Consider the following 24,413-nt stretch of genomic DNA (forward strand, 5'->3'; position numbering starts at 1 on the left):
GCTGGCCCATGACTAATCTGCAAACATGCTGTAATGTCATTCAGTGTCACTCGGCGATTTTCCTTCACTGTGGCTTCAAATGCTGCAATGTTATGTGGAGTCACAACTCGTAGTACCTGACATGGACGAGGAGCATCTTCAACTGAAGTCACACCATTTGCGAACTTCCTACTCCATTCTTAGACTTGCTGCTGTGACATACAGGCATCACCGTACTGAACCTTCATTTGTCGATGAATTTCAATAGTTTTCACACTTTCACTACGTAAAAACCGAATAACAGAACGCTGTTCTACCCTGGTGCAAGCTGGAAGTGGGGCGGCCATCTTTATACTGATACTGCGACGCTATGCGTGCATCTGCACTATGCTGACACCTACAGGCCATTCTGCACGCTGTTTGTAGCACGCTTACCAACTTACAGGATAACGGCGCGAAATTTCGATTTGTTATTACAAATTTGAGGTTTTCATTTGACTCTCTCTCATAGAGAACTCATAATCGATGAAGGCTGTGAAACCAGTACAATGCCACTGTCATGAGAATAACATCAATATGAATATGTGAATGGTAAATGGTTCTACTGAAATGGGATGCAGGACTTTTTAAACTTACTGGACTACCGACTGCTAATGCAAATAAGCGCCTTGATATTCTCTTTTATATTAAATTATTTAGGGTCGCCACCCAACGAAGTTGGGAATAAAATAGTTACAATTAATTAAGGATATTATTAAGTCGTTGTGTAGTAGCCATTAAGATGTCAGTATTCTCATCAAATGAACACTGAAATTAATTTACCCAAAAGCATGATCATACTGAATGAAAGCAGTTAGTTAAATTAAAACATAATTCTTTAGAATCTAATTAAAATTCAGAATCCGGGCCTGCAAGAATACTGCGCTTTGGTAACGACAGGTTGGATGTACTAAAATGGATTTCGGAAGGGGTGGCTACGTTGATGGACACTCATGAAGTATAAACACAATTTATTTAACAAAATCACAAGTTAAACACTATACAATAAACAGTTTGTAATAGCGCTTGCCGTTGTCTTAGTTAAGTTTAACACTGTTTCAAATGGTTGAATGGTGATGGACCACATGAAATGGAAAATGTATGTGAAAATTCTGGGAAGAGGATAGGATAAATTCACGTACTTACACAAGATCCATACTAAAGAACAAAGCTCAAGACACATTATGCCTTCACCAAAGAGTCAGGGAAACAGATTCATGTCTTCCGAAGTATTAACCTTTGAACAAATGCAATTGCTTAAAATGTTCCCACGTAAATAAAACCGATACAAGGTGAGGAAGGGGGCGAGGGGTGGGGAAGGAGTGGTGGGGTGGGGGGTGGGGAACCACGTGTAAATTAGATTACAAAAAGGTAGCACATTTACCAGGTGGCTGAATATTTTCACAAAACGGTTAAATTACATGCCCTTCGCACAAAGAAAGATAAAATGAACCGCAAGAAATTTATCCCTCGGTGACCACAGAGAGCTGAGGGCTCAACTGGCTCGTCCAAGCACCTAGTTCAGGCTAACAAAGCAAGCACGCTATCCAGTTGAAATTTCACCTGGTAAAATATACTACCTAAATTCACTCTAGGGAACACGATTGATTACCGCTGAACAACACATAAGGCAAGTTCGCGCCATGTGGTGCAAAGCATGACGGCAAACTTATCAAATCACAGGTGAAACCGAAAGAATTCAAACTGCAACAATAAATGAAAACATTCACACGAGAATGTGTCCAGCCACGGCTACACACTTAGGAAAATCTACTGTAACGTAATGTCAGCATCACTATACAGGAAACCTTTGCTCACTAGAAGTTCTGGTAGCACGAAGAAAGTACCAGAGGACACTTATTAAAATTGGTAAATTGCACCATGGCCTTCCTGCGCAAAACTGTATATCATAGAATGAACCCATTGCTGTAATAAGAAGTGAACTATAAGACTTCAGCTAGCCTGAAGACTTGCACATCTCACTCTAAGCTCAGTCTTCAGCTACCGACTACACTCACCCACTGCCTACCATCAACTGCTTAACCACCCTCAGAACAACGAATCTCCACAGGTAGCCAGAACGGACCAAAGGGGTTGCTTCCAGTACCAACCTACCCACTGTCGATAAAGACGACTGAGAAGGCACAAACCTCTTTGCTTTGACTGAACACCTAAAGTTGGCCAGACTGACCACAGCGGACAGCAAGTTCCATGCTGCTAGCTACCAATGGAACACGAAAAATACTTTCGCATGCAGTTTCACACAGACGGTAATGAGAAGGATGGAACTCTAGGAGCTTAAAATATATTCAGTGTAAATCTAATTTAGGGCTTACTTGTGAACAATTAGGTAATTTAAGTATATTTATAGTGATGTAGTACACAGAGTCCTTTCAATAGAATATGATGTACATATGATTATTTGGATAAGGGGCGTTCAATAAGTAATGCAACAATTCTTTTTTGAAAGCAGGTTGGTTTTATTCAGGATTCCAATAAACCATATTATTTCCCACTCTTTTGACTACAACATCCTATTTTTCAACACAATCTCTGTTCAGCGCGAAGTGACGGCCTTACGCCACCTTCCTGGGAAGACCTGTATGCTTGCATGATTACATTCTGCTGGTCGATGTCGGAGCCAACGTCTTGGTGCATCAATAACCTCCCCATCATTCACATACTGCTTCCAGCGGAAAGCATCCTTCATTGGGACAAACAGATGGAAGTCGGAAGGTCTGAGGTCGGGGCTATAGGGACAACAGCCCAATGAAGTGTTGTGAGCACTGCCAACAGAAGTATCCAGTTGAGTAGCGAGATGTTTGATTGTGAACTGTCGATAATCTCAAATGAGAGTGTCTGCACGTTCCAACATTGCAGAAGTCACAGCTGTGCCAGCACATGGGTGACTAGACAGGTTTGGACGACCTTGTTGCGATAATGACAGACGCCTCACTCAATGACTCAGCATACTTTTGTTCACTGACAAATCTCCATAGATATTCTGCAAGCGCCTATGATTATCATGTGATGCTCTGGTTTTCCGCCAAAAGAAACTCAGTAACAGCTCTCTTCTTGAAACACACCTCCGTGTATGCCATTTTGAAGGGTACTTATAGCGTTGCCATCTTCTGAAAGTTCACAAAATATGGGGCCGAAACGGGGATATTTCAGGAGTCGCAGTTTTTCGACCGAAATTGGCCGAGAAAAATAATGTGTTGCGTTACATACTGAACGCCGCTCATGTTTTACCCTCCACCATACAGTCTACCCTGAGGTGAAAAAATCCTTGGGATACCTCTTAATATCATGTTGCATCTCCTTTTTTTCCGGCGTAATGCAGCAGCTCGACATGACATGAACTCAAAAGTCATTGGAAGCCCCTACAGAAATATTGAGCCATGCTGCTCTATGGCTGTCCGTAATTACGAAAGCGTTGCTTGTGCAAGATTTTGTGCATGAATTGATCTCTCGACTATGCCCCATAAATGTTCGATGGGGTTCGTGTTGGGAAATCTGGACGGCCAAACCATTCGCTCAAATTGTCCAGAATGTGCTAGAAACCAATCATGAACTACTGTGGCCTGGTGACATGACAATTGTCATCCATAAAAAATCCATCACTGTTTCGCAACATGAAGTCCATAAATGGCTGCAAATCGTTTCCATGTAGCCGAATATAAACGTTTCCACTCCATCATCGGTCCAGTTGGACCATAGGTCGCAGTCCAATCCATATAAACACAGCCCAAACCATTATGTAACCACCACGAGCTTGCAGAGTGCCTTGTCGAGAACTTGGGTGAATGGCTTGGTATGATCTGTGCCACCCTCGAACCTACCATCAGCTCTTACCAAGTGAAATCGGGACACATCTCGCCTGGCCACGGTTTTACAGTCGTCTAGGCTTCAACTGACATTGTCATGTGCCCAGGAAGACGCTGCAGCCAATGTCGTGCTGTTAGCAAAGCCATACCCCATTAACGCCAAATTTTGCCGTACTTCCCTAACGGATACGTTCATCGTACGTCCCACACTAATTTATATGGTAGTTCATGTAGTGTTGCTTGTCTGTTAACTCTGACAACTATACACAAGCGCTGCTCCATCTGGTCGTTAAGCGAAGGCTGTCAGCCACTGTGTTGTCTGCGGCGCGAGGAAAACCTAACATTTGGTATTCTCAATACACTCTTGAGATTGTGGATCCCGGAATATTGAATTCCCTGACGATTTTCTAAATGGAATGTCCCTTGCAGATAGCTCCAAGTACTATTCTATGTTCAGAGTATGTTAATTCCCGCGACCAGCCACAATCATGTCAGAAATCTTTTCACATGAGTCATCTGAGTATAGATGACAGTTCCTCCAATTCATTGTCCTTTGTGTACGCCATACAACCACCATCTGCATATATATCGCTATCCTATGACTTTTTTCACTTCAATGTAAAGATGCTAGCAAAGTGTATAAGTTCATATAACTGAAGTTTCTCAACATAGTGACACAATGCAGAGAATAGAAAACGCTTCTGATGATGATCTATAAAGTGCTTAAGCATCTTCTAGATAGTGGTTCTAACAACGAAACGCCGTCTTTCGCTCATCCTTCAACATGAGATTTAAGATTACCATCTGTACAACATACGTCTCACGAAATGACTGTAATCAGAAAACCACGGCAGTAAGAGATAGTAGACCCTTCAGAACACTTCGCCATTCAGACAATATTTTCTGTGTGGGATTGCTCATTAAAAACGTTTTACATAGATGAGGGTTTTGCCGTATGTATCGCTGATAAGGCTGTCTATAGGGAGCTGTTGGATTGCAGAAGATGGGTGATTGTTTCAGGGATTTGGTACTGCAGTATCATTACTGAATTCTCAGAGAATTGAAATGTAAAATCTTCCAGTACTTTTAAAGTACTTGTGCATTGTGTGCTACGTCTGGCGAGAATATATGGTTGTGTGTAGAAATGTATAATTAGAGATACAGTATGACATGAAAGACTTTCCTGCTTATTATGCTATGCTACAAACTGTGATATTACAAAAATGACTATGTGGATGTGATTGCCACAGGTTAGATATAAGCCGCTGGAAAAACTATTTACAATATGAAGAAAGACTGACAATAAACCCAGGTGGATTAAAGGAGTAAGTGTAGTGTTTGTGGTAACTGTAGTAACTGCAGAGGTGACTGTCTCACGGAATGATTTGGAAGGGGGGGGGGGGGGGGCGGCATATTAAGTTCAGTTTCCTTGAATCTGCAGTCTGTCGTAAATGTTATGTTCTCCAACCCTTTGTCAACAATGTCTCATGAAAAGAGTCTCTCTGAATTGTTTGGAAGAGAACTGATTGCCTCTTTCTGTACTCAGGTGTAATCCATAACCAAAAATAACGTTATATTCAAGGTCTTTATGACGTGTTACCAAAAATGATTCCAATTTTCAAGTGCGTTTTTTCGTGTTTAGTAATATTAGAATGATTTTATAGACACCTAGGGAAATAAGTGTTACACAGTGGAAATAATCAGAATTTGCAACGAGATAAATGAGATCCCGTAATTGTATTTTAATAGAGTTTCACACAAGTTTTTTCATTTATCACTAGAGGGTTGTTGAAACTGAATCTAATACATCATCTCACAGAGCTCAAGCCATGGCTCGAGAACCACGGGGATGCTATCTGTCACTAAAGTACCTGTGATCAGCGGGAAGTGTCAGGTGACGCTACTGGCTGGGTTACGAATTAGCGCTGGACATCTGTAAGTAAGTTGTACTACGATGGACTCAAAAAAAAAAAAAAATGGTTCAAATGGCTCTGAGCACTATGAGACTTAACAATTGTGGTCATCAGTCCCCTAGAACTTAGAACTACTTAAAGCTAACTAACCTAAGAACATCACACACATCCATGCCCGAGGCAGGATTCGAACCTGCGACCATAGCGGTCACGCGGTTCCAGACAGAAGCGCCTAGAACCGCATGGCCACGCCGGCCGGCTACGGTGGACAGCCCCTGGTACATAGCTTTCAGAGTAGCGGTCGTGTTATTTAAGGAAAAATTGGAACCTTCTGGTATGTTCCTATGGGACCAAACTGTTTAGGTAATCGGTCGCTAGGCTCACACACTACTAAATCTAACTTAACCCTTTCAGACCCTCTGGCTACAATTGGCTCTGAGCAGTATGGGACTTAACATCTGAGATCATCACTCCCCTATACTTAGAACTACTTAAACCTAACTAACCTGAGGACATCACACACACCATGCCCGAGGCAGGATTCGAACCTGCGATCGTAGCAGCAGCGCGGTTCCGGATTGAAGCGCCTAGAACCGCTTGGCCACATCGGCCAGCGACTACAATTGTGTCTTAGCTGCATTACAAGCATTTTTCGCAGTGGAAGCCTGAGGTACACATTTGTTAATCTTCAGCCTTTTCGTCATGTTCAAGTGATGCCAACTATTGGGCACCATTATGTAAATACCAGCAAGTCAATGTAGCAGTGCGCAGCAGCCCGTGATCACCACAAAACGTGAATGTGACTGGTTCGCTATATTCTTCTGTATAACAGAATATTGTTATTTTTCATGGTAATTATTGAATGACTGTTTTACTATTTATTAAAATGCAGACTATTTCGTAGCTAGTTATTTTACTACATACAATGAAGACAAATGTACAAAGTAGGTTTTGAGAACGGGTGTATATTTTTGTATAAATCTTTCATCTAAAATGATTAATAAATCACCTAAGAGCATTACAACATAAAGAAAAATTTTCCACCCTCAAGAAAAAATTCGGTTCTGAAGAGATTAAACTAGCTTACGCTAAGGACAACACACGCACCCATGACCAAAGGAGGACTCGAACCTCCGACGGGGGAGAGCCGCGAACCGTGGCAAGGCGCCTGGGACCACGGGCTACCCCGCGCGGCTTTTCTTAAGGGTGATATCCCTTAATAACGACATGTTTGCTATCTTGCTTTGTCCTCCTCCCACAGCATCTGACGGCAGGGGCTAGCATTGTATGTGTTCCATAGCGAGAGTGGTGCACGTGTGCATGTGTAGGTGCTTGTTATGGCTGTCAAGCTGTCTCTGGAGTGTTTGCATTGTAATGATTTGTGGGATAAATGTAACTGCAACACCCCGCTTGCTCAGCTAGAGGTGTGAACGAAAACCTTCCAAAAAAAACTTGTTAAACAGTGAAATTGCGCTTATGAATAATTCTTCTTTGCGTAGTAAGAACTTTGTAATTACACCCCAGCTAAAGTGCTCATTAACCAGTGTAATATGTGAGTTTTTTTAATGTCATACTGTGCTATATTTCTCTCTACAAACAACAGGGCTACTACATTTTGAAAGGCAAAAAGCATTACTCACTCTATATTTTAATAAGAAAAAATTATTCTGTCTGGTTAGCATGTCTAATGAAGGGGAATAAAAATTTTTGGAAGCGTTTTTAAAGTAATACATTCTTGACGTAGTTTTACATGTTATGTTTAGAGCCCAGCTTTGCTGTTGTTAATCAAAGAATCGACGTAATTATGGGTTTGTGTAGATGGTGGCTGCTAGTGCTCTCACAACAGAGTACAGAACGTGAGTGGTGCTATCAGTCAGGCTGTGCACATTTTTCCAAACGTTACAACTTGGTTACTGTTTTTTTTTAATTTCACTTGCATTGTGATACAGTTACACTGTCGTAGCATAATTAGCTGATGGTATACAGAGCTCAAATATAGGCTTGCGATAAGCAAGTAACAATCAGCCATCTTTTCTGACACCATTTTTTTTGGACATCCACCTTGTGATATTATATACCGGTTCACTTGATTGCCTGAAAAAGGAGCAGCGACCTGTCAGTCAAAGTGGCCAAGTGGCCTCCCCCAGGGAGGGAGTGTGCCCATATCTTACCAGTGACATAGCAGTCAAACTGCACCAGCTCTCTCTTTGGCACAGTGCTGTAATATATTGCTATACATATTTGTTAACATAGAACTCAAAACAGCAAGTCTGTACGATCATATTGTAACATACATGAACGTGACAAATTAAAAACTGAACATGGAACAGACAATTTTGGCACTTGTGTACAAGTTCTATTAAAATGTAGAAAAGTTTAGATCCAGCATTCCCCTTCCTGTCTCCCCAGGTAGTTTGAGGATGGTCTGCAGCGTACCACATTTTGTCAAATCCTTGTTGATCTTTTAAGTTCGACAGATGTCTTCTCAATCTGTGTATTTTGTGGCTCAGTCTCTAAAGTAGTATCATGGGATTCATTTCCATTCCGCTCTAGTGTTGGCGCAGGAGAAAGTTGAATTAAGTGTCTTTCATCTTCAGTTCTGTATTAGTCAATATTTTTCAAGACGCTGCAATTTCTGAGTTGGTTGTGACGCCTTTTGACAGTCCCGTAAGACAGTTTCATGATGTACAGCATATTTCCCATCTGTTTGATTAGACTGCCGTTAATCCACATTTATCCAAGTGACAAACTGTTTGAGAATTTTTTGGCATACACTTGCTCACCAATTTGAAACTCTGAACCTTTCTTTGTCTTTGTTTCCTCTATTTATTGACAGATCAATGACAATGTCATCCTTGACTGAAGACCATGAAGCAGTTTGAAAGTTGCCTGTTAAATAGTCATGCCCAATTTTCTATTACATTATTACTTTATTTAGTGAAATAGTCATTGTAGAAACTTTGCAAAGCTGATTCTCTACCAGACAGCTACAATCTTTGAAGAGTTCTCTCTGTGAAGTTTGGGGGTGGGGAGTGGGGGGGGGGGGGGGGGAGGGGAATCATCACCACCTCAGACGCTTCCAGGCATCTTTGCCAATGAGGATTTTAGCTGGTACACTAACACACGGTGTCAGAGCTTTTCAGACTTCGCTGTTGTTACTGGCTCTGTATGGTATGGAGATGTTCTCGGTGGTGTGTTGCATGTGGCGCTGCAGGCTGGCAGTTTTGGTGAGATGGTTCAGATTACTGGGGTTATCTGTAGGTATCACCTATTCGTAAAGTGATTTCATAAGGTGTATAGGAAGTATTTATATTACATGGTCAGATTTGCTGCAAGCAGAAACATTTTCAGCATGCTGTTACTCGTGCATTGTCTTATGATGTCTATGCTATAATTATGACCCAAGGTACAGAGTCCGCATTCAGTCATTGAATCTGGAGAGTAGTTCAATCAACTTAATCACTCTCCCAATCCATTTAATGAATTAAAAGTTTTGGGTCACGTGTGGACATTGGTGTATTTGCTGTGGGCTTACCTGGTTTACATGCCACGTGTCTTTGTGTTGCACTATCCTACCCCACTTAGTTTTGAGTTAATTATACAACATGGAAATTATATACTTCTTTCATTTAAATTTCCTTGGCCACTGATTTGATATTTACAGTAAGAGTATAACATTACTGCATGTTGTAAAGTACAGCCACATCACTAATAACACGGATTTGATACTTTTTTCATAACATTTGAAATCTCAGATAGCATCACCCATTCTAAATATTATATATTCCCATTCTTTGCATGGATATTACAACCAAACTTGTATATTTTAACACAGATGCTGCTCCAAGACATTCTGTACCTGTTTCTACAGAAGTGTATCTATCAAGTGCTTCACAACCAATCAGAGCGATTTTTGCAATGTTTTCTAGCGCACCTTGATGAACCATTGATATTCAACCTTGTCAAGATGCTATAACTTTTTTTTTTTTTTTTGCAGATTTACATATTTTCTGTTACAGACCCACTCTTCTTGTTATTATTATGTTGTGTGATCTTTGTATGTTTTACCTGATTAACTTTCAGTTACTTTGTACAGTAGATAGTGCTTACTAATGAATTTATGGGTTTCCTGCTTCACCACACTAAGCGGTGTGAAATGGAGGTGTAGTCAGATGACGTATGCCTTTCATGCCACAGAAATCTTCGAATTCTCGTGATACAAATTGTGTCCCAATATCAGAAATTATAATCTTGGGGAATCTTTCAATACAAAGATTTATTTTTTGGACTCCCTTTGTTGTGGCTTCTATAGTTATTGATATCATGTCATATTCACAGCTAGAAATAACTCAATATCCAATTCCAAGGTCGGAGGAGCTTTTTCAGAAAATCAGAAATGGCAAATACTTTGCAAAAGGACATGCATCTTATGCATATCTCCAGCTGAATTGGATGAAGTATATGGGATGATGATATAGCCTGAAACTTATTCACTAGCATGTCCCCAATACCAACTCTAATGTCAGTCTGCTGGAATTTGACATCCCCAACAATTTCTAATGATTTCTGCTATGGCAAACTCATAGATTCTAATTCATTACTGTTGCAGGCCAAGAAGCCGAAGTGGCTGTGGGTACCCTGCGCATTTTCTATTTTAGATTCAGTGGAAGCATTTTGCGCCTCTTGTACTGAAACTAAAGAGTCTCTCGCAAATAAGTCAATCACAGGTTCCCCAGTTTGAAAATGTTCATTATAAAAATCAACACCTTCCATGTCTGCACCACACCTAGGTAGGTCAGTCTTAGGCGTATTGCTCTATGGAGTGACACACAATTTGGAGCTTTGAGAATCACTTTCCTGGTGTATGAAATTATTTTATTTCCTATTAATTAGCTGCCACGCACTTACACGGCGATATATTGTATTGCATGGGCAACAGCTGAAGTGCATTAAATGTGAACAGAATACACGTAGTGTAGTTGCTGCCTTCAGCATGTAGGCTGCAGCATCCGAATACATAACGATAACTTTTTCTTCTTGAATTCCCTTCTTCTCCATCGAGTTTGTGAACAATGAGACTACCAATGAAGCATCCATATACGCCCTTTGTTTTGTTGATGGATATATGTATCTGGCGGTTAATTTATCCAGCGCTGCACACTTTTCAGAGTCTCTTGGTAGCAAAAATCTAAATAGTTTTTCTTCAATGTCAATTCAGCAGGTATCTGTTGCCCACACAACTTTTGTAGAAACGCGCAATATTCAGGCTTTTGAAATGTGTACTACGGAATTTTCACAACAACCATAGTAGAGCACTTATTATGGAAAATTCATTTGTGGAGTTTGGAGTCTTTTGCATGTGCTTCAATAACATAAGCTTCTTATAGGTTGCACTGCGCTGTTCTTTGTGTGCATATCACTTGGTATATGTTGCTGAAGTTGGAACTTCAAAGGGCACCTGACCTGCTTATTGCACGCTTGACATAGAACAATATCTCTGTCAGTAGTGGAGGCGTCGCCTATTACAACCAAAGGTCTTAATTCAGATGATAGTTTTGATGCAACAGGAGGCATCATGAACACCAACAGTTGTGAACTTTTAAAAACTTCTATTTGGAAAACTTTACTTGGTGCACGCTTTTCCTAGCTCTGAATCAGTTTATTTCGCTAGTAGCCGGAAAACATGGAGACTTTTGTCTAGGGACAGCAAATCTTGGTGCCAATCATGCGAGCTGAGCCGTTGTGCTTGGCTGGCTGCGGGTTTGCAGCTTGTTTGGCTTTCTGACGGCAGACAGTGACGGTGTCCTGTTCACGTGTTTTGGTTATTGTGTATTTCCTTATGTTAATACACTTTTCATTTGGAAAATGGAAAAATATAGTTGCAGTTTTGTACACTGCAACATAGGGTATTAATAAAAGCTTATATCGCCGAATTGTCCAAGATAAGGCTTTATAATCAAAATTTTCGTCAAAATGGACAATACTGCCGATTTTTTTCTTTACTTTAGGAGAGTGAAAATCATTTGAGAATCTGGGAAATACCCTGTACTTTTAACTTGCATAGCCTTGCTACAGATTACATTTCGAGATCATTCTCTCTGACTTGTAACCTTGAATGTCTCAGACCTTGGTATCCCAGAAAATTATGGACGGAACGTTCTTTTTCTCACATATCAAATATTAGGCATAAGATTGTGAGTAATTTATACAAAATTTACATCAAAATCGAAACTTATTAAATAATAAAAAAAAGTATTTCAAGAATCTGATACAGAGTGTCTCATATGCCATACGTGAAATTTAAATACCTCATTGTTGAGATCCAACAGTGGAAAATCCAGGATGGAGTGTATAACAGTCATTTTGTTGTGCCCGTCTGCGACTCAGCATCTCCGCTATATAGTGAGCAGCAACTTTCATTCTTGAGATCTTTATAATATCACAAATCGTATCAAGTGACCATACTTTTTGCGATGGTTCTTCCCATTAAAAAATGTCAACAGCTTGCTTTACTTTTTTAACTCTCTTTCGTTAGCAGTGACATTTTCATTTACTACTTATTCATCAGCAAAACACTAATAGTACTTAGACAGCACAGACAATTTTTATTCTAAATGCACACTGTAGTACTTGAGTGGTCTTAATATCAATAATCCTTCATTCCTGCTACACTGTGTACCTTACAGGCAATTCCTTCATACAAAACATTTTTAACAAGAAAATGTTCTATGTCACTACTGCTGATACTATGGACTACAGAAACAGTTCAACTGATTTTCAAAATATTTCAATCACTTAAAACAAGTACATAAACACTGGTATTGTGTAGGTCTTGCTCTTATATTTGTGTCATTAAGGTAACTAATTTATATCACAAAACCTATCAGCTATTTATGATTCTCCATACCAGTTCAGTGCATTAATAAATACACTCCTGGAAATGGAAAAAAGAACACATTGACACCGATGTGTCAGACCCACCATACTTGCTCCGGACACTGCGAGAGGGCTGTACAAGCAATGATCACACGCACGGCACAGCGGACACACCAGGAACCGCGGTGTTGGCCGTCGAATGGCGATAGCTGCGTAGCATTTGTGCACCGCCGCCGTCAGTGTCAGCCAGTTTGCCGTGGCATACGGAGCTCCATCGCAGTCTTTAACACTGGTAGCATGCCGCGACAGCGTGGACGTGAACCGTATGTGCAGTTGACGGACTTTGAGCGAGGGCGTATAGTGGGCATGCGGGAGGCCGGGTGGACGTACCGCCAAATTGCTCAACACGTGGGGCGTGAGGTCTCCACAGTACATCGATGTTGTCGCCAGTGGTCGGCGGAAGGTGCACGTGCCCGTCGACCTGGGACCGGACCGCAGCGACGCACGGATGCACGCCAAGACCGTAGGATCCTACGCAGTGCCGTAGGGGACCGCACCGCCACTTCCCAGCAAATTAGGGACACTGTTGCCCCTGGGGTATCGGCGAGGACCATTCGCAACCGTCTCCATGAAGCTGGGCTACGGTCCCGCACACCGTTAGGCCGTCTTCCGCTCACGCCCCAACATCGTGCAGCCCGCCTCCAGTGGTGTCGCGACAGGCGTGAATGGAGGGACGAATGGAGACGTGTCGTCTTCAGCGATGAGAGTCGCTTCTGCCTTGGTGCCAATGATGGTCGTATGCGTGTTTGGCGCCGTGCAGGTGAGCGCCACAATCAGGACTGCATACGACCGAGGCACACAGGGCCAACACCCGGCATCATGGTGTGGGGAGCGATCTCCTACACTGGCCGTACACCACTGGTGATCGTCGAGGGGACACTGAATAGTGCACGGTACATCCAAACGGTCATCGAACCCATCGTTCTACCATTCCTAGACCGGCAAGGGAACTTGCTGTTCCAACAGGACAATGCACGTCCGCATGTATCCCGTGCCACCCAACGTGCTCTAGAAGGTGTAAGTCAACTACCCTGGCCAGCAAGATCTCCGGATCTGTCCCCCATTGAGCATGTTTGGGACTGGATGAAGCGTCGTCTCACGCGGTCTGCACGTCCAGCACGAATGCTGGTCCAACTGAGGCGCCAGGTGGAAATGGCATGGCAAGCCGTTCCGCAGGACTACATCCAGCATCTCTACGATCGTCTCCATGGGAGAATAGCAGCCTGCATTGCTGCGAAAGGTGGATATACACTGTACTAGTGCCGACATTGTGCATGCTCTGTTGCCTGTGTCTATGTGCCTGTGGTTCTGTCAGTGTGATCATGTGATGTATCTGACCCCAGGATTGTGTCAATAAAGTTTCCCCTTCCTGGGACAATGAATTCACGGTGTTCTTATTTCAATTTCCAGGAGTGTACTTTTCCACGTCCAGGATTGTGAAATATAATTATAGTAGTCCTTGTCATATTGTCAAATTCAATCCCCTGGAAGGAATGTACATAAAGACATACAGCTACTTGTAAACTGCTGTAGCTGGATATGAACTTCTTGAGAGAAGTTACAAACCTCTGACCGCTTCTTAAAGTTAAAATTCAGCTCCAGGTCAATGAATGAAACCAGTATCCATGATGTTTGTGTAGATATCGGCGATAAACACAGGATTCAGACCAATCTATTTGCGTAGTCCTCTACACTCAGAAAAACAGAGAATTAGTAAGTTAACATAATAAGAACTGGGACACTTTTCTTAGAATTTACTTGTAGTTTGAGAAGAATATAAACTTCAGTATTGTTTAGTTGTGGGAAATATTTTCGAGGACTTTTTTGTAAAGTAAGCTGTGGGTACTAAAAACTGCATAAGTGGTTTATGTGTATCAACCCACGGTTAAGATTGTGACAACATAAGATTACAAATTTCAGTAATTAATAGTTTTGAACTTGGCGCAGAATGAATCAAACAGTTTCTTGTCCAGAAGGCGAATGTCAGCTTTCGCTGTCTGACACAAGGAAACGCTATGACCTGCAGATCCAAGGCCAGCCGAGTGCAGCCGATCCACTCACACAATTTGCTGTCTCTAGACACAAGTGACAGTGGGCCGCTAGTACTTTGTTTGACCCTTTGCCAACCCCAACAGCACATGAAGTCCTTTACTACACATGATAATGACTATTACAGTGCTACCCAGAGTTTTGTTATTATATCTACTTCGCTTTTGAGAACTAAAATTCCGAATATTAGCGAATCAGACTGAAACACGTCCTTAATAATACAACCCAAAACTCAATTAACCATATTTATTGCATAATAATGTGATTTTTTCTTCTGTCTTCAACATTTATGGTTGGTCGGATGCGGATATGTTTCTAATGAAACAGCTTGCTGAGAGTGTGGGTAATATGAAGAAGAACAAAAAAAATGTAATTTTATATGTAGCATAACGTTAAAATACGTAATTGTGGTAAAATATGTAACGATGGAATGAAATATACGGACGCTGCGAGTATAAATCAGGACGTTTACACTTCTCACATGTGTAGGAACAAAGGGAAAGAATATTTGAGTCCTTAAATTCTGAGTTCTAGTCATGAATGACTTCTCATATTAAATGAAATTCGTCACGTTAGGTTTTCATGCTTTCTATTATTCTTGTCTCACAGTAACCAATCAGCTATCTCTCTCTCTCGGGCCTTCATAGTGATTTGCCCCTCACCCCTGATATGGTGGAGTCTAACTACAGGTGCTATTCATCCAGAATCTTCGTTTTGTTGTAACTGTTGATTTCTCGTTTGTGTTGTCGTCTCAGTTCCCTTCTCTGGTTTCTTGTGTCTTCTTTACTGCCAGCAGTGCTGACAGCTTTTGTCTACTCAATGTGAAGGTTGGTTTCACTGCTCCCAGACGCAGATATCGTTGGGAACGCTTGAAAGGGATGGGCTGGCTATAGTGCAACCGGCGTGGCTGCCTGAACAGCCAGCATCGTCACCTCAATGACTCTCTGCGGCCAGACACACCTTGTCGATGGCCACAGACAGCGAAGCGACAAGCGACAACCCCCCTAGAATCGGAATTTATCTTAAACCGTCTACGACAAGACAAACTCCCGTGCGGTAAACGGTAGGAACCCTCACTAGTAATAATAACCTCAGAAACAGGTATAGTACGGTAAGCAAGAATTTCCCTAGTTTCAAAGGATTCCAAACCTGGTCTTCCAGCATTGTTACAAGTTATCCATTGTTACAGTTATCCATCCGTTACCCAAACTGGAAGAAGGAGATACTTTCATTAAAGAAAAATTTAACTTCGCACCACAAAATAAAGTAGTTCCATTAAGAAGAACAAATTGAGAAGTTTTACCCACTCCTCTTACTTCATTCTTTTTACCCTTCGCAGAAGATGTCGAAGCACCAAGAGTGCCGTCCACATTGACAAGTGATTTGTAAACCAGCATTCTCCGGCGACGACGAAAACAACGCCGGATCACCATTGGTGACAGCAACTGCTGGTGCGCTGCTGGGTGCCGCAGCCTCTATGAGGCAACTTGTTGCAGCATCAGTGTGGACAGCAGTCAAAGCATTTGCACTCTTGCTGCCTGCTACAGTGTTGTCTTCTGCGCAGTGGTGAGTTTTCTGTGCGCTAGGTCCTAGGCTCTATAGAGATCATCCCACTATCCCTCTGGACTGACGTCTCGAGCACGCTTTCTGGCACACTGGAACCGTCTTCTGCTGCTTTCTGGGAAGGAAATGGTGGTGACAGCATGGCTAGCCAGCATCTGCTTGGAGTTGTTTGGTCCCTTAGTTGTCCTTGCGTTTGAGTTGTGGGCTTCAGGCAGAGTGGTCAGTCTTCTGTTTGTACAGCTCATCATGCTGGCAAGCTGCAACCGCCTTAAAACTCACAGACACTATAGCTCGAGGCATGACCACTACCGGAGCTCGTGTAGTTGTCTGCACATTTAACGCTTGCTTCAGGGAAGGAACAGTGACATACTACATGTCTCACCTCCTGGTAGCGAAAGCACTCTGAAGAAACACTTTTGTGGTTAAGTGGCTCGACTGTGAGCGTGATGTCAGCCGCTCTCTTCAGTTGAAACAGCTTTCTTTTGTCTACGTTATCGACAGCAATCACCAGGAGCGATGGAGACTCTTTCTACGTCTGGAGGCCGTTGATGCATGTCACAGTACACACTGCAAATCCCAGGTCTACCAGTCCTTCTTTAGGGAAGTATGGGATTGACGAGCGCTGGAACTCTCTAAAAACTGCCTCGATGAGCTTTCCTCGAACAGGGGTGTGCATATAGAGGGGCACCGACAGCGCCGCCACTTCGCTCATCAACTTTCAGAAATCTTCACATTTAGCGAGCTGTACTCCCTCAATATAGAGCCATGCAGTCTTGACGGGGTAGCTCACAGTCGTCCACTGCTTCAGACGTTGCAGGTATCCTCTGTAGTCGTCTTTCACCTCTATGGCGATGGGAGGTCGCCTCTGTTGCAACTGCCTGACTATGGACACTGTGTGGGAGTTGGCCACGTCTTGATGTGGTTGCTGCATGGTTGGCAGCTGATTTGGGCTGCCTTCTCCTTGTGCTGCAGGATGTATGTCTTATTCACCAGTCTACAATTGTTCTTGTGTCAGAGGATCGGGGTTGGTAAGTGCCAGAAAGTGGTTACCGATTTCCGTCTGCAGCGCGTTATTCTTCTTGGCAGTTGACGCAGCATACTTTGGTTTGACCATTTTCCATTCGCCGTTTGTCCCTGTGTTAGCTCTAAGTGTTGCAGGGGAGGGAGCGGGGGGAAGTGAACTTGAACGCCACAGACATTCATGCACGTCCCATCATACACGTTCCAGCTACAGCTGGAAGCCACAACTGGCCTTCCGATTTGATGGATTTTCTGCTCACAGGCTGTGACTCCATCCTGGAGTGACTTCTTTGTCTTTGATTGAGATGGAAGAGCAATGCTTGTGCCTCTCTTCTCTTCCACATGATCTCAGAGAATTTGTAATTACGTGTAAATGCAGGTGGGTGGTCTTCTGCTTCGATGTAATTCTCTTCCATGTCGCCCGCGTCCATTCCCGCATTCACGGGCCGTGTCGTCTTGATTGGGGAGTCAGGTGGGCCTGTTGAGGGAGCGAGATCAACCACAGGCTTGCCTCAGCCTTCGCTGTGCTGAGTGCCCTAAGAATAAAGATCGCGCCCGAGGCACTCCTGGGGTTTTGGAACGAGGAGGAGTACACTCTGGTGAACCATGTGGGACATGTGAGGCACTAACGTCGCCACGTCCCTTCGTGTACACAGCCATAACTGTGTCCACAGTCGCACGTGCTTTACAGTTCAGTACCACTGCACCTTAGGCTCTTTTGCGTGTACCAAATAATGCATAAACGAAAGGGAAAATCTGAAATTGTAAGTAGAAGAAAATTCAAACTGACACTTGCATCGTGATTTGAAAACGTGGAGCAGCAGAATGGGTTTCTTTGATCCACTTCTTAGCTGTGTCTATTATCTCCTTGAAAAATGAAACTGCAATAATTGTACCTTGGCTTCGCTAAATGAGTCACTGAACTTCGCAGGTTGATAGATCCTTCAAGTAATACACTCCTGGAAATGGAAAAAAGAACACATTGACACCGGTGTGTCAGACCCACCATACTTGCTCCGGACACTGCGAGAGGGCTGTACAAGCAATGATCACACGCACGGCACAGCGGACACACCAGGAACCGCGGTGTTGGCCGTCGAATGGCGCTAGCTGCGCAGCATTTGTGCACCGCCGCCGTCAGTGTCAGCCAGTTTGCCGTGGCATACGGAGCTGCATCGCAGTCTTTAACACTGGTAGCATGCCGCGACAGCGTGGACGTGAACCGTATGTGCAGTTGACGGACTTTGAGCGAGGGCGTATAGTGGGCATGCGGGAGGCCGGGTGGACGTACCGCCGAATTGCTCAACACGTGGGGCGTGAGGTCTCCACAGTACATCGATGTTGTCGCCAGTGGTCGGCGGAAGGTGCACGTGCCCGTCGACCTGGGACCGGACCGCAGCGACGCACGGATGCACGCCAAGACCGTAGGATCCTACGCAGTGCCGTAGGGGACCGCACCGCCACATCCCAGCAAATTAGGGACACTGTTGCTCCTGAGGTATCGGCTAGGACCATTCGCAACCGTCTCCATGAAGCTGGGCTACGGTCCCGCACACCGTTAGGCCGTCTTCCGCTCACGCCCCAACATCGTGCAGCCCGCCTCCAGTGGTGTCGCGACAGGCGTGAATGGAGGGACGAATGGAGACGTGTCGTCTTCAGCGATGAGAGTCGCTTCTGCCTTGGTGCCAATGATGGTCGTATGCGTGTTTGGCGCCGTGCAGGTGAGCGCCACAATCAGGACTGCATACGACCGAGGCACACAGGGCCAACACCCGGCATCATGGAGTGGGGAGCGATCTCCTACACTGGCCGTACACCACTGGTGATCGCCGAGGGGACACTGAATAGTGCACGGTACATCCAAACCGTCATCGAACCCATCGTTCTACCATTCCTAGACCGGCAAGGGAACTTGCTGTTCCAACAGGACAATGCACGTCCGCATGTATCCCGTGCCACCCAACGTGCTCTAGAAGGTGTAAGTCAACTACCCTGGCCAGCAAGATCTCCGGATCTGTCCCCCATTGAGCATGTTTGGGACTGGATGAAGCGTCGTCTCACGCGGTCTGCACGTCCAGCACGAACGCTGGTCCAACTGAGGCGCCAGGTGGAAATGGCATGGCAAGCCGTTCCGCAGGACTACATCCAGCATCTCTACGATCGTCTCCATGGGAGAATAGCAGCCTGCATTGCTGCGGAAGGTGGATATACACTGTACTAGTGCCGACACTGTGCATGCTCTGTTGCCTGTGTCTATGTGCCTGTGGTTCTGTCAGTGTGATCATGTGCTGTATCTGACCCCAGGAATGTGTCAATAAAGTTTCCCCTTCCTGGTACAATGAATTCACGGTGTTCTTATTTCAATTTCCAGGAGTGTAGTTGTATTACTTCCACATTTAAACCTCTTGTTCTTTTGGCTGATTTTGGGAGCAAGACTATTCATAGTTAAGAAAGAAAGTCTGAATTCGATCACAGCTTGCGATAGCACTAAATTCGATCAATTAGCTATACAGTGTACCAACATTCAGTAGGAAATTTGTATTTCCCACTAGATAGTGCTGTGTCGTTCGAACAAGACATAGCCAGGGCAAAAGCACCACAGGGGACAAACATGTGAGCTGGTGCCAGTGCCATAGAGACTTGCCACATGTGCTAGTTCTACCAGCGCCACGGTCGGTGCTCAGCATGAAGATATCGATTTCGCCTCTGCCAATTGCCGGTCGAGTACTATCCGCCAATGACCGGACGACAATGGACGGAAGCCTACTCGGAAGATAGAAGAGCAGCTCTCACCCACTTGGTTATAGACCATCGTCCAGGACTGACTTAGATGGGGAACATCGTTTTGTAAACCCTTAGAAGTGGACAGACAGTTGTTGTAAATTTCATTTACTGTGTACTGTGATAAGTGATTAACATTTCACGATCACACATTACTGTAAGCAGGAGATAAGCGAATGTGAAATTCTGGTATTTTAGTAACCAGTGTAACCGCCAGAATGTTGAATGCAAACATGCAAATGTGTTTGAAATGTATTACATAGGTGCTGGATGTCAGTTTTTTGGATGGAACTCCATGACTGTTGCAATCAAGACATGGACTGTTAATGTAGTTAGTGGATCACACTTACGTTGTCGTCTGATGATGTCCCATATGTGCTTGAATGGAGACAAATCTGATGATAGAGCAGGCCAAGGAAACTTGTTGACATTCTGTAGAGCAAGTTGGTTTTCAACAGCGGTATACGGGCGAGTGTTATCCTGTTGGAAAACATCTTGTGGAATACTGTTCATGAACACCGGCGCAACAAGTCGAATCACCAGACTGATATAGAAATTTGCTGTCAGAGTATGTATAGTAGGTACGAGAGTGCTCCTGCTGTCACACGAAATTGCATCCCAGACCATAACTCTAGTTGTACATTCGGTGTATCTAGTACACAGACAGATTTGTTGCGAGCTCTCAGCTTAACCTCCTTGTAACCAACACATGGTATCACTGGCACTGAGACAGAACGAGCCTTCATCAGAAACCGCAATAGATTTGCATCCCGCCCTCCAATGAGCTCTCTTTTGGCATCACTGAAGGCGCAAATGGCGGTGTTTTCAGGATCAGTGTAATACACCCTACAGGGTGTCTGGCTTGGAGCTCCTTGAAGTAACCAACAAGTAACAGTTCGTTGCGTCACTGTAGTGCCAGCTGCTATTGAAATTGCTGCAGCAGATGCAGTACGATGCGCCAGAGTCATACATCGAACATGATGGTCTTCCCTTTTGGTAGTGTTTCTTGGCCAACCAGAGCCCAGTCTTCTTGCGACCATGCATTCTCATAACCATTGCTGCCAATAATCATGTACAGTGGCTAGATTTCTGCCAAGTCTTTCTGCAGTATCGCAGAAGGAGCATCCAGCTTCCCCTGGCCCTATTACACAACATCGTTCAAACTCGGTGAGGTGTTGATAATGGCGTCTTTGTCGTCTTAAAGGCATTCTTGACTAAAATCAACTTACCATATCCAATCTCAAAGGCAAATAACGCACAAGACCGTTATAGCGTATATTTAAAGCAAACCTGGCTTATATCCACATAGTGGAGCTATTAGCGCCACTCTTATGCGACTGGCGCGAAATGTGAACAGACATCATCTTTCAGATGTAGAAATACACCTACTAACTTTCATTTGTGTCACACAACTCTTCTTGGTGTTGCGACTTTTCTCCCTGTCTAAGTAGTTTACATTAAAAGTTAGTGTCACTCCTGGCTTGTACGTAACTGACGTCAAACAGACGTGCAGCTCGATGTAAACAAGAAATTCGATAGTCGGCTAATGAAGAACTCTAGAGACACCATTACGCATTTCGTCGTATTTCATTGTTTTCCTATTATAACTTGCATGTTGTGACGCTGTTGTGTTTCAAGGAAACGGCGTGTTGAAGACTTGTCAGAAACATGTCAGTATTGGTGTCATTTGTTATAATTAAATGTTAGTTAATGATATTTTGGCAATAAAAGCCTTCAAGAGATCATTTATGTTTATTCTACAAGGGTCTGTCAAAAATTGATGCCTCCTGCATTTCTAAATTGTTGTCAAGAATTTAAAATGAAATTACACGAATTAAAAACCTTAAATTGACTATTAATTTATGACTTTTCAGTATCATTTCCATCAATTTCCACAGTTTTGGCCCTTCTTTTAGCAAGACCATGTATTTGAGTGTGGTAAAATGCACAGTCCTGCTTCTGATACTATTGAAGCACAGACATTTTCACAGCGTCCTCATCTTGAGAATAAATTCCACAATGAGATTTTTTCCATCCAGTCTTCTCAATCTCTTCAGTTGTGTGAGGACTGGTGTGTTGTCTTACATTATCATATGAAAGGATACATACGCTATTGTTTTTGTTGGGCATACTCGCTTAAGACTTGCTTTAAGCTGTTTGAGGTTTCTGGCGTATTGGATAGAATTTATTGTCATCTCTGGTCCAAATAATCAACCTTAATCACACCCTCTGCATCCCGGACCTCGGGTTATGCTACAGATCAGTTTGTCACCACAATCAATATTTCAGGGAGGTTGGAGGGGGGAGGGGCAATGCCAACTCTACCCAATACCCAAACGTTTACATACTGTAATTTCTTTCTGTTTCGTAGTAAAATACTAAATAACATCAAAAGCTAATTGCAAGATAAAATCTATAGGTATTTTATTTTTCCTCCAACGCCACAATTCCCGACAGTTTACCACAACAAATCTTAGTAAAAGACGTGTTTTGGAAAGGTCTTTAATGCGGTCTATGTTAGCTTCGCTGCATGCTTAGTTTTCTTGGTATTTTCATTTCTAATCTTCAGACGTTAAATGTTTTATGCGCTCAAATCGCGGCGTTTACGAGTTTGCTTGACCAAAGAGCGACGTTGCCATGACGTCACGGATCTTATGCTGTGATTGGGTGACATCAGCATTCAGCAACCCGAGCCAACGGCCTCGGTAGTTTAAAACCGCGTTTGTCGTATTTATAATTGTGTATTACGAAAACACGCATTTTACCTGCTATAGCGCACACAACCACTCAGCTGCATTTTTTGGTTCTGTTACAATTGCGTACATATCCGTGCCTGTTTCGGTTCTTGCTTCATGTTTGCATCGGGTCTGGGCGCATCAGCTTCCTTCACTTTCATCCTAATCGAATGTTCCAAAATTTCACCTTATAAATTGCACACTGAATTCATATCGTGTTGTTTCCGAGCTCGTGGTAACCTGCTGTTATTCGCAAGAAAGCAAAACTCACTAAACTCAGAAAAAGAAACTTGCCAATGACGCACTTTATCTGCAGTAAGCAAGGAAGGAAAGTAAACTAACTGGACATATTTCACGCACGGGTTATATTTCGCGGTCTTTTTCTTCAAATCGTTCGTGAAATTCCCACTAGGCGGTAATACATATATTACCGTACTGCAGTGCGCTCTGGCGGGACATTTGCAAACATTCCAACGGTAGAACAATAGTACTTTTAAGGTCGATTGATGACCCTCCCGAGCATAATAGAGATATACAGAGACAAGGATTCGATAGCAAAGTTTCACCAACTCTGTTCATTCCCTTTTTATGTAAAGAGTGGAATGTGAAAATTGTATGCACGTTGGTAGGACACCATTATGCTGAAATACCAGAGCCTTTGGGACGCTCATAAGAGCCCCCAAACCGCTGCTACATAAAGCTAAGCGGCATTTAAAGGCGCAGCCATAAGGCTAGCTACTACCTGTTCGAAAAACAGCGCTTGGTATCACATATCAACAGTTTCAAAAACGTTGTTTTACACAATTTGAATCCGTGCGGGAACTACGCGAAATGCGTTCTGATAATTTAAATTCTATATTACGTTATTGAGAAATTCATTTTAATATGTATTTTGGGCGGCTCCATTTCAGAATCTTTAATAATGAGCCATACCTGCTTTAAGTTAAATTCAAGTTGCAGTGAAATTATAACATTTGTTTCCTCTGTCTATATTTACAAGAGATCATCAAGTTACAGTAATGTGATATCACGCAGACTGATGGAATAATGAGACCATACCACACACAAACACTGATACAGTTAATTAGCTCTATATAAGGGTGGCAAAACATGCTGGTAATAGGTGGACATTGGAAAATATCATATTGCATTTCAAAGACAACCAGAGAATTTACCATTAGTATCTAGTTGCATGAATGGTTATAAGAATCTGACCGCAATGTTATGCATAGTCACTGACACCAAATTTGGCCCAATAAATTACTGGTAAGCCATCTGAACATTTACATGTGTAGAATGACTATTATAGACTGGATACAACCCACAGTCTGATTGCGCCTCAACATCACCAGACTCTCATAGACCTGATCTCGGATACGAGGGCATTCAATAAATAATGAGGAATTTGTTATGGGACTTCATACAATATTCCCATTTCAACCTCAAGAGTTTCATGAAGTTCCTACAGGTAGCAGCACTGTAACAGAGGTATATTTCAAGCAGAAAGCTGTCATTGAGTTTCTTCTGATGGAAAACTAGAGCATCACAGATATTCATAGGCGCTTGCAGAA

Source organism: Schistocerca serialis, chromosome 7, assembly GCF_023864345.2.
Source record: "Schistocerca serialis cubense isolate TAMUIC-IGC-003099 chromosome 7, iqSchSeri2.2, whole genome shotgun sequence".
Classification (NCBI taxonomy): Eukaryota; Metazoa; Arthropoda; class Insecta; order Orthoptera; family Acrididae; genus Schistocerca; species Schistocerca serialis.